Genomic DNA, 15,395 nt, shown 5'->3' on the forward strand with positions numbered 1-15,395 from the left:
TTATTTTCTATTAAGCATCCTCAAATATTTGTTTAAACGCAGTAGTCTTCAAATGCAACCAGCCCTGTACTGAGAGTCAGTAGTGGAGGAAGCATATGAGAACAGAGTTACAGTTTAGTGCTTCAGAAGAAACACACATATGGTATTAGAGATAACATTCCTGGTTTCATACGGTCTCTTCTCAGCCTCAGAACATGCTGGAAGAGCCAAGTAGAGCAGCATAATATGCCTCCCTCCTTTTATTCCACCATTCCCTCCCCTCATCCATTTTTCCCATTCTGTTAGGTTAGGCATACCCTCATGTGTATTTTCAGTAAGAACACTCACCATAATTTTCCAGAGTGTCTAGCACATGGCAGCTATCTTACTGAATATAAGCATTGGACCACCTGGTAATGACAGTCTAGACAGGATCTAATGGTTCAGAACAACAGTTCCCACTCATCTACAGTGAACGTTGGCAATTGCACAATGAATGTTCTCCTGTCTGACGTAGCTGAATAAAAATGTTTCTCTAAAGAAAAGCTCAATGAATAGAACTCTGAGTGCTGAAACAGTAATTGAACATGAGATAATTAAATATGTTTTATTATTGAGAAACAGAGGTTAAGCACTTTGTCCACTGTCACCCAAGAAAGGTAAGAGCCAGTTCAGAACTCAGCTTCCACTCCCTTAACTCTAAGACCACCTTCCATGCACTGACCAGGTCTCTGGAATAAGAGCAGATTCTGGCCTTGCATTACCAGATGTACTGTTAGCCACAAAATTATTATTCAATCTTTTAAAAAGCTAGCAGATCGGGATGAAGAGACTGATGTAAGGTATTATACAGCACTGCATGGTAATGAAGTACTGGAGTTTCATTCTTAGGGGTCTGTTTCCCTATTGTTGCAGAAGGATTTTACGTGGCCACCTTCAACTAACTCTGAGGGCAGTTATGCACCTACGTCCAGTGTACACACTAAATAACTGTAACTATGTTCACTTAAATTGCAGATACCATCACTTGGCTTATGCAGACCTAGGCTTACATCAAGTTACCACTTCTGGTACTTGATAGGAAAACAACATGATCATGGAAGGGAAGAAAAGAAAGCAAATTGGAAAGCAATGAAGACAGTTACAGGAGGTTAAAAAAATTAAATATTTAATAATCACATGTAAAATGCTGAACATTTTTCAGACCCAAAGAACTGTTGAGGCTTGTAGTATTAACACAATTGCTTGTCTAGCTGAAATGGAATGCTTATCATCTGAAACAGAAATGCTGCTCTTAGCTGTCCATTATAACTGTATACTCCTTTGACCAGAAACGGATCGTGAACTAGCATGCTGTCATTATTTTGCCTAGGGGGAGGGGAACCTCTTACAGAACGACCAGGCATAATCTTCCAGTGGAATAACATTTAGAACTTTGAGGGAAGGACTGTAAAGAGTTAAGAGTAAAGAAAAAGATGGAAAGTTATAAGGATAAAACTGCATTTACGCAGTTTAAATTCTATATATAAGGTAGATTGCATTTAATATGATTGTGGTAAGTTAGTGGCAAGTTCATGTCTGGCAACACACATCTCGGATGAAGCAGTAAAACTTCTCAAAACTGTAATAATTAAAAAGGGGAAGAAGCTGAGTGGTATTTTAGACCAATCACTCTAGTTCACAGAAAAAACCCAACAACATTCAATCATGAAACCTTAATAACTTGCAAATCAACAACAAGAGATAGAAACCTCCATCCAGGATGCGTAGTTTAATTCATACTGAAAACACAGAAGTGGCAACTGTGTAAATTGCAGGTTTACCTTCAGAAGTGGCAGACATCTTGCTGGACTTATGAAAGGTAGAAAGTTATTAAATCAGCTGTGACATATATTGCAATCACTGTACTTTTTATAGGCACAATTAAATGATGCCTACAGAAGACAGTTATCTACATTATTATAGCTGAATAGATAAACCCTTTTATTTGCATCTGCAATATTAGCTAAACCAGACCAGATTAAATACAAAATAAAACCCTACATACCCAATACAGAACTGTTTCATTCTTATATGGATACTGTTCCTAATATCATCTCCCTTTTTCTTACTTCCCAGTTACTTCCAAGACAGAGTCAGTAAACATAACTTTGTTGACCAGAAGATAAAATACTTGATTCACATAGGTCAGGTCAGGTCAGCAACTTAGTAGCTAGGAACAAAGGAAGAAAGCTGTCAGCAGTTTTGTCAGTGCCTTGCACTAAGTATGACAGCAGTCAAATTTACTCAGTGAGGCGCAGCCTGCAGAGATCAGCGTCATTCTGCAGAGTGTCTCGGGATGCAGAGAGCAAGCGCCTCAGCACTTCACTGACTACAGTTTCCAATAGTAGCAGCAGGTCTTGAATGGCTGGGATGCCAATGGAGGAAACTTCCATCACTGAAGCATTCAAGATTAGGATGACCTGTATTCACAGACAGTTGCAAAAGCTGAATCTATTTCATGTATATACAGGTAACACAAGCAGCAATCATATAGTTAGAACAGATGGTTTGGCCAAAGTTGGTGGCTCTATGTAATCATTTCTGTTAGTGATGATCACAATTTTCATCTCCTAAGCTTAAAACAAAGTCCTCATGCAAGTGCCCTCAGAACCATCAGGGAAACAAAATGTGGCTTCTGTATGTCTGTATGAAGTACCCAACAATGTATATAAACAAAATGTCAGAAAAAGATTCACACACCTTCTGCTCTCAAAAAAACCCCCAACCCAACTAATTCACTTATAGTCTGGTTCTTGGGGTTTTGTTTGTTTGTTTGCCTTTTTAATCAACAATTTCCTTATATTTTCTTGTTCATAAATAAAATCAGAACTTTGTAAATAGAGACTATTCTGCTGGTTTGGATTCTTGACAATTTTGTGGTTTGAAAGTTTTTCTTTAGTAATGCCTGAAACAGTGAGCAAAACCAGAAATTTTGATCATTACAGTTCAATTTTAGTTTAAAATATTTATGTTTCTATATAGTGTTTTCTTAAGTTTTATTTATTTTGAACTTTTTATTTTTCACATTTAGTTGACATCCCAGAAGCTGATAGGAGTTAAATAATCAAGTCCCAGCAATAATGCAGCTAATTTGCACTATTTTTAAATGGCTAAATTTTTTGTCAAATTTTGTTCTTAACTTATAGATGCAGTCTTTGCCAAATATACTGAAGTCTCCTTCATCTATACAGCTAATTCTTGCTATCTTGCATGCATTCTTTAATTTGTAATTCAGACTCAGCAACATTGACTACTTTATGTAAGGACAACTGGAAAAATTTGAGAAAACTCTTTAAGAGAAATTCAGGAAAGGAAATTATTAAAGCTAGATCTGAGGTCATCTGTATAATCATTGAAATACAGCAATCAATCTAAAAATTAACTTTCTTTCAATAATAGTTTAATATCCAGAAGAGCCAGAGAGCTTCAGACACTTTGCAAACCCACATTTGTAACATGTTAAATAGTGTCTAAGCCTACTGGTCTGGACTAAAACTGGAAGCTTCCTGAATTGATGTCCAGCATTAACTAGCAAAACAATACATCAGCAATACTGAATATACCTGCTCTGATTCATAATGTAATATTATCAAAGACTTTTTCACAGTTGCTGGTGGAAAAATGAGGCTTGATCTCTATGTAACAGCTGTCAACTTTACAAGTAACTGTACTTTTCTTTGGCATGCTATTTCTTTATATCCTACCTCAGAGGTAAGTACAATAACAGACATATCAAAAAGCTCCCCATTAAAAGAGCTAAAATAAGATTCAAGACTTTGGACTCCCAGATAACATCTGTGGTTTGCTAGGACAGATTTAGAGTGTGCTATGTGAAAGGGTCTAGCTGAAATAGCAGATAAGAGGAAGGAAAGGGTGGGGAAGGAAAACTGCTTGTCTTTGGAGCCTCAGTTCTCCCAAGGCAGCAAAACTTATGCCACCATTTCCTCAGCATCCTTATACACAGCATCCCTTTACAGAAATTTCATAGCATAGGCAAAATCGGACTTACCTGGTTTATCCAAATAGATACTTGTCATTAGGGTTAACTGCTGCATTACTGTGCATTTCAAAACTCACAAGGACTCTCTTTAGAGGAGGACTACACTTACTGCCTAAGCCAGACCTGAGGACTAGGCATCATGTTGGCCTAATTAACAATGATTAACTGATGCTATCTTTTCAGGTATCAGTTAAAGCACCTTTACATGCTCTCACTAGCTGCAAGACACAGCATGGCTCTCACCTGAGACTTTGGTTTCAGCCTTATCAGACAAGTTTATATTTGTGGTTGCCAGCCATCAATATGGTATGATACAAAAGCATGCATGTACCCTTGCTATGTGCTTTGGTCACTATCTGCGTAGCTGCAGCCAGTGCCCACTTGCTCCAAACATTCATCACTTCCAAGATTCTTCCCACCTACCAACATACATTGGCCTAGCCAGCCATGCCTCAAAGCATACCATGTGTATTTTTCACAACCATTATGAAAACTGAAATATGAAACAGTACCAAAAGCAGGTTTTACTGGAAAATAAAAAATTCCATAGGAATCTAACAGGTTGAGGGTCAACACCCAAGACTGCTTTAAGGTCTACTCCTTTTTGCAATGACTAGAATTTATATATGCTTGCTGTGGCCCATGTAAATCCTGGAATTCCCTGATCTTATTTCCAGCCTTTTTTTCATTTTGCATCTCTCCACTGTTTGAAAAACTGACTAAAGAGAAGGGATCTATTTTATATATGAGCAATGCAATGCAGATTGCACCAGCTTTACAGTCAGAAAAGCCATGTAAGTAGTCATTAAGTTTGGGAAGAATGACAAATGTCCATCTAGTTACAGATTAATACCTGCATACCCTCAGCAGCCCTATCAAAGCTGGCCCAGAGATGTGTCAAAGAACAGAATATTCTGGTCTTTATATGAAGACACAGGGATACTCCCACCTACACTATGCAGCAGAATCTTACCACCACTGCTTCACTTGATCTGTAAAGCACTGAGGGGCTCTGGAATTTGTCAAAGATTTCAGACACAAGATGCGCTTTTTAAGACTGGGCACCATAAAGACCATGCTTTCTTTTTTTTTTTTTTTTTGGTAGAAAAACTGTACTGTTTTATCCATACTACAATTAAGGTTGTCTAGTATAAAACCAGTTCAGGTTGGTTCTACATATTTAATATGCGTTAACACAGTAAAACTGCACATTGACGCAACACAATAACATATCAGAGGCAGGAATGTCAAGGTGCTGTAGTATACATTTTGACCTCTGATTAATTCTCACAGCAGTTATTCAGAAATACTAATAGCTTTCCCATCTGCACTGTGCACTTCAAAGTTACAAAAAACTGCAAATAACTTTTAAACGTTTACATTGTAGTTTATGTGAGACAGAAATTAACTAACAGTGATTTGTGAACCCTGGTTAAAGGTTGCAGATTTTTTTTGTTTTTATCCTTTTTTTTAAGTTAAGAACAAAGTCCATGTATGTCCTGGAAATTAGAGAGAGAAGTAACATTAAGCAAGAAACTAGTTCAAAAGGATGTACACGCTATTTGACTGATTATTCTTTTTTTTTTTTTTTTTTCCCAGTTTCAGCCAGCTAAATTTGCTACCCCAATACCTAAAGACAGAAACAAAGCTTATCATTGTTTATTGGATTTGCTGTTGTAGAATAATAGTTATATATTATTTCTAGATAAATTACCGTGTATGCAGAACTATTGTAGGAATTGTTCTTCATCTTTGCTTCATCTTCCAACCAGAGGCAAGAATAAACAGTATTTTTCAATGCTATAACTTTCGATCTGTTTTCTAAATTTTAAATTCCATGGACTTTTTTTTCTCATTTAGAAAGTATCTGTATAAAAAACATTCACCATCTAATACTCACATCTGAAGGAGATTTGGATGAAAGTCTTCTATCAAGTGCTATGCATCAGTTTATGGGAGAAAGGATATAATTGAGAAGAAAGGACTATGACAGTACTGAGGGAGGAACAAAATTTGGTTAAGAGTAACTATTTCAGAATAAACAATATGCATGAAATGAATATAATAGTACAAAGTGCCTACAATATAGATTATTACAATCTCATCCTTCAGATTAGGGATATACTTTGTTCTAGATAATTACAACAGTTTAATAAAGTGTTTAATAATATAAACTTTTCACTGCTCTTAAGATCAGTCCAAAATGCTAACTTTGAGAGCAAGCAATTAAACTTTATACAATCAAAAAGGTCATTGTCCTTCCTTTTTATTTTTCATACTTTCCATAATGTATTTGGAATGGATCATATTTACTGTGATTTATGACAGGGAGATCTTCCCTTATCTCTGTCCTCCTCACTCTCTCTCTCAAATCAGGTCACCAGTTATCCTGTAATGTCCAAAATCGTTCCTGAGATACATTTGCTCTCATTTAAGAGGGCATGTTTGTACGCTATGCAAAATATTCAAAGAAGCCACTTCTCCTTTTATTCAAAGGAACATTAAAAACTATTTGTTTTAACCCTGACCTTACCATTAAATGCTATGATCCCAACTCAGCCTCTAGGCAATTAAAAGAAAAAAAAAAAATAATTTGAGTACATCCAGCCAACAATTTCCACGTTAAAAAAAGTTTAAGTTGGAGCCATGTGGTCTCAATCAGGCAGTAAAAAACTCACTGTATTTTCTTAAATGCACAAATGCAGTATGCCCATAACCTCTCTTTTAAATCATCTTAACCAGATCTGAATCACTCTCACCACAAATGATTCGGTGGCCCTGGAATGTGCTGGGGTAGACAGAGTTGCTCTGCAATGAACATTGGGACATTTCCCACTTCCTTAGTGTTAAGAGACCAGTCTGCAGCAAAAAAAAAAAAGTTCTTTAAAAGGTTAAAGCCAAGACAAAAAGTGACATCACAGTTCAATCATTCAAGCAAAAAAGGAAAAAATGCACTACTGCCTAATAAATCAATGTTGTGTGCCACAAACCACAGTGAGCCAACACAGCCAAAGAACAGCTTTTCTTGCTGAAGCAGAGATACCACAAGCAGCTGGCAGATGCATGTGTAATTGTATTCACAGAGAGCCATTGAATCCATTAAGCCAGCCAGGCTCAGAGAAGTTGATCAGTTAAAAAAGCAGAATAACCATAATTTCAGTAACAATCTGTGCATCACCTTACACTGCACTATACTATTTCTTACCATGGGCTACCACAATTTTTTTGCACAGATGAGTATGTATGTGGCACTTTTTTAAAAGCTTATAGGCAGATCACTTAGGATCAAAAAAACCTTTGGAGGTACCTGCATTACCTGAATGAATGCCGCTAGCCTTCTCCACTGCTCCACTCAAGCAAATAGGAACAACAGGCACAAAGCACCTTAGCTTTCTCAGCACATCTCAGAATGAGTTCCAAAATATTACTTACATCTAAAGTTATAATAGAGGAAGGGGAATGTAATTCCTTTGAGGCTCCTAAAAGTCAAGTTTAAACAGCAAATGAGCAAGCTTGCTTAACTAACTGTGATTCTTAAATGCCACTTCCTCTTTAAAAGTCTGTCTGCAGCCTGAAAGATTTCTTTCAGTCTTAATCACCTCAAAAAACAATTTAAACATGTGGCCAAAGTGATGTGCATTTAAAACAGGAACAGGCCAGAGCCAAGACGTTTGGATCCAGTTATTAACCTCCTCATACTTCATGGATATTGGAATCCAGGGGTTTTGGTACAGGCCCATCTCTGAACTCAACACTCATTGCCAAACCTCACAGACAGTAGAAAATATGCTTTAACATATCAAAGCAGGAAAAACAGCATAAAGATGTCAGATTTTTCCACCACATCAATGAGAAAAAATGTCATTATAGCACCCATGTAAATTGTGAAACTGAAAGCAGCTGCTGAGGCAACCTGACATGGTGCCATCAGCAGGGGGGAGCCCAACTCAGGAAAACACTATTCCATTTTTAGCTCTGAAAAAGAATCTTTGCTAGTTCTAGCGTGTGATTCCAGTTCAGTGAATAACTTGCCATAAATAGAGCTAGTAACTGCTATAGAAAGAAGTGCCTCAGTACATGGTAAACAAAATGTGTACTAAACACCCCCAATATCCTAACATACTGCACACTATCCTGCTGAGCACTGTTTTGCAGTCATTCCATAGTAATGGAATTTAGCGCATCGTTTTTACCAATTACCACACCAAGCAGGGTATTTTTCCAAATGAAGGGTGAAAGTCAGAATGGGAGAGCTTTGGTTACGACTTTCTGAATTAGAAAAAACAAACTTACAGACCTCAAACAAACAGTTAATTGACTGTGCCTGCTATACTTTGCACAATCACCCATTTGCTCATTCAGCATATTTTTCATGTGATTAGATTCACCTTCACAAATCCCTGATAACCAGCAGTTAATAAGGGGGTAGGGGGAAGGACTGCTCACCTTGTCAACACAAAATACTGGAATAACTACTTGAAGCAGCTGAGAATACTACTTGAATAGCCAGAGTTATGGGAAGGGAAAGAAAAGCTTTCCTCTTTTCGGGTTTATTGTCCCAGTATCTTTTTCTTTTAAAGTACATTCAATCACCTGGTCTTTCCCCCTTTGTCAAATTTATTACACAGTTGAACTTTTGGATTTCAAGGGTTTCTTATTTATCGCTTCATTAAGATAACCCATGTACCAAGACATAATAGCATGCTGATAGCAGTGCTTATCAGTAGCTTTAAAACACATGCGTCCCCACAGTGTATTTCCTCTGACAGCTAGATGGCATTTCTGAAAGCAAGGAATTTGGATTAACCTGCTGCTGTGCTGATCATTATAAAACTTTTCCAAAAGGCAAGACATAGAAATGAAAAAAAAAAGGTGCTTGTAACAAAGCAATCCATTCTGCTAGTAAACTTAAAAGGCAGCAGTGTTAACGCTTTTATAAAGCAAGAACAGCTAAAAATTTTTTCTTATTGGAAGAAAACCAAGTTTCTTTTTGCAATTCCTGTCCTCTCTCTCTGAGAGTCATTAATCCAAGCATACACTATTTTACATTGTACGTTAGCTTTCACTTGCATGCCCTAGAACAGTAGACCCTCAAAGCTTTCTGTTTTTAAAAACAGATTCACTTGGCTTCTAATGCGGGGGAGGGGAGGAGGGCTGTGTGTCCTCTGAATGGATGCCAATCATTTAAAACGAGTTTATTTTGCGTTCCTATAACCTAAACAGTCTTAGGAAGTATCTCATCCTTTTTCACTCCCCCATCCTCCTGAATTTTAGTTCTATTTGTATCTTTTGTGATGGAAGATCTTTACTTCCCAGGTTCAGCTCTTGCACTTAAAACAAATGGGTTACTCTGCTAGTTAAAGTTACTCTATACTACACACGTTTCAAAACAAAACAGATTTGCAGAAAACCCATTTGGAAAGCTTTCCAGAATTGTACAGGTACTTAGTAATTTTGCTAAAATATATACATTCTTACAGTGCTTTTTGGAAAGGGAGAAATGAAGAACACTTTACTGCTAGGCACTGTTCTGAGACCACTATAACTAAGCAGACACTGTATGATTCACTCACATACTTTCTTCCCCTCCCCTATTGTAGTAAAACAGCTAAAGCACCTTATTTTCTTGCATCTTTATACACATTTAATGCTGGCACTTACCGTTGTGGAACAGATGGACCCCCACCCCCCACAAAGAAGCTGATAGCTGATGGTCTCTGGATCCTTTATTTCTTGACTGTCCCCAGCTCTTAGCTTTGCTGCTCTAAATTCAGCCTAGTTTGCAGAAGAGCACAGAAAAAATTAATAGACAGCTGAGTTGCCAAATTCCAACCACTCACGATCGGCAATGAAGACGTTCTCCCTAGTTCTGACTGATTCCAAAGAACAAAGCCTGCTGGCAACGAGGAAGCGGAGTTTAAGTCCTCTGGCTTCAGTCCAGCTGTTGCTCTTGCTTTTGCTTCAGAGTACGTGAGAGTGTTTGTATGAGCTTGTAATGCATGTAAGAGATGGGGGCTGGGGAAAAAAAGAGGGTGTGTGTAAGGGGAGGAATGCTAGTCATATCCAAAAATAACATGAAGGAAGTAATGTAGCGATCCGTCTCCCCTCATTCTCTCCTCTTATCACATGTACTGAGAGTGTCTCTACCCTAAGATTCTGATCACAAGAGTAGGTAGAGAAAAAATTCCAATGTAACTTGCAGCTCATTTGATTGCGCTATTAAACTGTAACTGAGGAGCCCTATGCTTAAAAGGACACGTCACGAAATGCATGATTTGATAATCTATTTGATAATACTGAAGCCAGAGTGCGTTTCACACTGTGTTTGTTCGCAAACTGGAGATAAAAAACAGAAACTATTATTGAAGTTTACTATGTGTCAGAAAAAATAGCATCACGTTTGCCTTTCCAGAAGTTCCTAAATTCCAGTCTGAGGTATTTCTATATACTGCTTAATGTTGGTTTTTAAAATAGCAAATGTTGCAAGCTTACAATATAATGCATAAATAGGGCTATAAAAATCTCTATATAGTTTAATTTCACCTTACTTTTTTAGAAATTTTCATAAACAAATTCCACATTCAAAAGAGTACTCTCTGTCAAAAAGAAAATCAACACCCACAACACAAACAAGAAAACCCCACAGAACAAAAAATATTAAGGCTTCTTTCCTGGATAATCAGAAAGCTATAATGTAACTATTGTTACTTTTTTGTAAAAAACTTTAGATTATTGGTTCCAATAAATGTGGGCTTTTTAAGTCTTAAAAATGGTCATTAATATGTGAACAACAAATTTAAGGAAAAATAATAAATCATTAATGATAGCCTCACTATTTCTTTTTTTATTACTTGTATTTAATCTTGGCTCTCTCAAATAAATTTGAGGAACACTAAAACTACCTATACACCCAGAAGCAGGCTCTGTGATTAGTTAAAACTTCTGGAGAATCTTTATTTTACCCAGTAGGGCTTCAATCTCAAGCAAGTGCCCTCAAAATATTACAAGCTAATACAATTTATACCTTTATCATGCTACTGTCTGCAAAGAGTAGTACTTTGCAAAGATTAGTATTAGTTTTTAAAAGGTTAATTAAAACATGACAATATAAAGAAAAGTCAAAGCAATTTTGTATTTCATTTCATCTCATGCAGATTAGTTTAGCCCAAGATTTTGAGGTATCTGACCTGGCACTGGGTATTTTAGAAAAGCAAAACTGGTCAATTTCCACAATGAATGGTTCTGAAATACCAATTCTCACAACAGAAATAAAAGAGGGAAAGAAGGGAGAAAACAGTTAGAAATTAGACTCCAGAGTGCCAGTTTCAACAATGATAGCATAAACCAGCCATCTGTTTACACAAGACTTTGTTCTTCAGTATGGGAGACAGTGTAGATCAGACCTAGATGATTTCCATATCCAGAGTCAATACCTTTTCTGGACCTACCTTTTTTTTATCCTTTAGTAAGACTAGTGGAGCTATGGATAGGAGCTTAGGTTTTATAGAACCGATATACTACACTTCCCTACATTCCCATTACATTAAAGAAATTACAGTGCTTTTCCAAAGCTAGTAGCAAAAAGAATTGTTATGATAAATTTTAAAACTACAAATACACTCTATGTTGAAGGTAAATCTCAGAAGCCTATAGAAACCATCTGGAATGAAAGGGAAGTTATGATGATTTAAGTTTGCCTTCCTGCATATTCACTGGAGACTGAATTTCAATATATTGTAAGGCCATAAAAGTTACAGTAAATCCAAGTTCTGTATCAGCAAGTTCACTGAGCCCTACCGTGATGTACTTTTCTGCTGGTACTTTACTCCTTGGTAGCATTACAGAGCTTGGCTTCGTTTGCTGTCTTGAGGTTTGCCAGCCCAAATTTAACCTGTCAAATTTCACATGCAAGAAAAGATCAAGAACAGGTAAGATTACCTGAGGGCTTTTAGACCACACCTCATTCCATCTAGAACATCAGCTGAATTGGCTAATTACAGTTCTAACTTGAATAACATATGGTTGAGTGGACAACAATAAGCCCACATTTAGTTTCATTTGCAATTGAGTCTCCAGATGAAAGAGGTTAGTTCAAAACCCAGTCTTAGTCCAGACTTTTAAATTTGTTTTGCTATTGTGGAAAAGGACAGGCCTGAAAGAATATGAATTCAGCAAAAGTATAAAATTACAACATAAACACAAAAAAAGCAAGCAAACAAAAAAGTAATGGGGAGCTGTCACCTACTTTCCTCTGAGCACTGCTGTCAACCAGACCCAAACCCATGACACTGCTTTCAGGAGAATTTGAAACCCAGACAACCAAAAACTCAAGTAAGGTATGGTAAAGTAAGGTTGAGTAGTTCAGTAGCTGATATTCCACAACATTTATCCATCAAACAAATCATTACCAGCATCGATACTACATTCTTGTTATTCTCTGATGTCTACACAGATGACAAAGACATGCAGCACAAAAAAAAGACCTAGAATTATTTGTTATTGTGTAATAAGTGAACTAAAAGATTGAATTTTTCAGGTGTCTCAGTTGCATAATTGATTACTACACTAATATTGTTGTTATTTAACTCAAATATAATGTAACCCTATCACATTCAGGAAACTTATGACAACTGTACATTTGCTAATTTGCAGCTGATCTGCTCCAAGTAACATGTCTTATTTTCTGCCTACAAACAGATCAGCTGCAAGTTTCAAATTCTGATGAACATTTATCAGAATTCAGTTTGTTTTCCAACTGTTCTCATTTCTAGTTAAGTAAGGAAGGAGAAGAAAGTTTCTTTCACTGAAAGTTCATTCTCTTTACACGCAGAATTCAGATGCTTTGTGGGAGCGACACTTTGACTGGTAAGATATAGCTGTCATAAATTGGTTGCTACTCAGACCAAATGGCTACAGTAATTTCTGAAACATTAGATAAATGCATCAGAATTTATAATCAGCAAAAAATAATAGAGATTTAAAAGATTCCTTTAGGTGATCAAAGTATTCTAAGTAATGTCAGAGTTGACTACTGGTAGTAGCTTCTAAAAAGCAAGATTTTCTCATATTACCATACAGTAAGGCCCATTCAAAGAGATTATGGCAGACCCTCCTGGACTGTTTGTATGAAGAAGCCATTATATTTCTTTTTTTTTCTCCCCAGAATAATAGTATAATATAATACTAGCCATGTATTAAGAGGAAAAAATAAATTTTACTTGCTGCTTTTGACACTTACTAGACACAAGCTCTGGTAAACTGGGCCATTTAACAACTTCAGTATCTTGTACTCTGTACACACAAATGTGTTCCCAATATAGCATATGTAAATTTGGCATTCAGCAGTAAAGGTCACACAGTGTTTGGATGTAGAGAGCACTTGCAAGATAAGGGCTATAATCTAATAAAAGAAACAAGACTAGTGAAAAATGCAAAACGGTAGAACAGTGAGGTCAGACAGTCCATATTTTCCCAATTGAAATATTTCTTTCTAGTATCTACATACCTTAATTGTTCAAATGGTGACCTATGCTGAGTTTATCTTTGATTAGGAAAACATTTAAAGGTTTTGATTTTTCCATCCATACAGTCTCTCCATGGTTTCTGTCACTACTGACCCAAAGCATGCTCTTTCCTGATCTCCTTCATCCTCTCCACTGCTCCTAAAGACCTGTGTTCTTTTAAAAAGTGGAAGTTTCTGTGGCATAGGTTTAGAGAGAAGTTTTTTCTCTGTAAAGATAATGTGTGAAGTATTTGCATGTTCTGAAATTATTTAATGTCAAAATTTCATTCTCAAAAGGACCTAAAGACCATTTAGACATTTTTGAAAGTGAGACTTACTATGTAGTTCCAAAGTTTTCTCGGTCTCTTAAAGGAATAATGTAAGTTAGTATTTATTTAAGAGAAATAGAACTTCCCCCAGCACCAAAAAACAAACAAACAAACAAACTTGAATAATCTTTTACAGAAAATATGATCTAAATCAGAGGAAATTAAAATTTTCATAATGCTTTCTTTGCATGAAAACTTTCTTATTTGAAAGAAAAAAGAATATACATAATTCTGTCTTTGGGGTCTCTAGTGTTTCTATTTACAAACATTATTAATTCATTTATACATAAGTAGTAGAGATGCAGAAGTATCAGAAACAGCCATATAGGCTGTGTATATAAAGGGATGTTGTTCAGGTATCTCACAATAAGTTAATTAATAAGATTCTTCCACGCAACCCAAGGTCAGAATTAATAGCATACCTAAACTGAAGTTTCAAAGAAATCACAAGCTTTTCAAACCCAATATCTGTTAAAATGAACAGTACTTACAAGCTACAGCCTCAAGCAGAATGCACTGAAGATTAGTATCTGCATCATACTGACAGTATGCGTTCAGACAAGTTTGGTTTTCCAAATGTTTTATAGCAGTATCATAACATAAACTGATAGAAATACATATTTGTTACAATTACACAAATAAAAATCCTCATCATCTGCATTTAAGCCTGAAAGTCAGTCAAACCACATGACTGATATTCCAGAGCACTAGAAGAATATAGGAATCTTGTAAAGTATGCATCTTTCATTTAGATGCCAACAGGAATTCCCCAAAGACCAAAAAGCCCAAGAACCATTTTAATAACTATTACTTTCCAAATCAGTTGCTACATCTGATTTCAATGAAAATTTGTTTACTTTTAGGGGGGGATACATGCAGGCATCCCAAGCCCAAACAAGTCAAATGGCTGAAGTATTTGTTCACAGAGTTAAAGAATCATCTACTTCTTTTGCATGTTTATTGAATCCATTGCAATATCAGGATAAGTATATAATGATCAGCCCTGAAATAGGTTCAACTTAAATTGCTGAGCAATTAAATGTAAAAGCACCTTAAAAGGATGCATGGACTAGAATAATGGTAGGGTGGAGATGAGGGGAACCAAACATTTCTAAAATTCAACTCATCCGCTTGTTTAATTCATGCATTGTCCATATGATTCATACACTTGAGGCTATAGCTCATGGGAATTACTCTTCTTAATTGCCAGTGAGTCTGAGAATCTCATGCCTTCTCTGATGCATCTATTTATCTGCAGTTTTAGTTCACCTTCATTCTCATGTTGAAAGAACATACAAACCTAGAGTGTAGAAACGGCTAATGATTCTCCATTACATTCTGTCAGAAAGTAAAAACCCAAGTACTTATTTCTGGATAGTGCACATATTCTCAGTCAGAATTGAAGCTTTTCACAAATAAGTGAATGCTTTTAAAGAAAATTACACTCCTTCTTTCATAAGAAATTATAAATCCAATACAGGGCTAGAGAAAGGTGTCAGTTTTGGTTGGAAAAAAACCAAACAAACTACACCTAAAAATTGTT

The 15,395-nt window shown here is 36.3% G+C and overlaps 1 protein-coding gene across 6 annotated transcripts in view; it reads right to left on the reverse strand.

Moving 5' to 3' along the window:
- Positions 1–15,395, reverse strand: part of PALLD (palladin, cytoskeletal associated protein) — a 210,787-nt gene that overhangs the window by 146,464 nt on the left and 48,928 nt on the right. Inside the window, exons 1-2 of one of the 6 annotated variants that reach the window (XM_030023538.2) lie at positions 9,683–10,034; positions 6,781–6,880 (exon numbers count right to left, since the gene is read on the reverse strand). The exons of 4 other annotated variants lie outside the window; for them this stretch is intronic. The gene's annotated coding sequence lies outside the window, so the exon portion shown is untranslated. Of the gene's footprint in view, positions 1–6,780; positions 6,881–9,682; positions 10,035–15,395 lie in introns of those variants that run through there. One more of the 6 variants, XM_030023453.2, reaches the window with a different exon arrangement.

Source organism: Aquila chrysaetos, chromosome 1 (genome assembly GCF_900496995.4).
Source record: "Aquila chrysaetos chrysaetos chromosome 1, bAquChr1.4, whole genome shotgun sequence".
NCBI lineage: Eukaryota > Metazoa > Chordata > Aves > Accipitriformes > Accipitridae > Aquila > Aquila chrysaetos.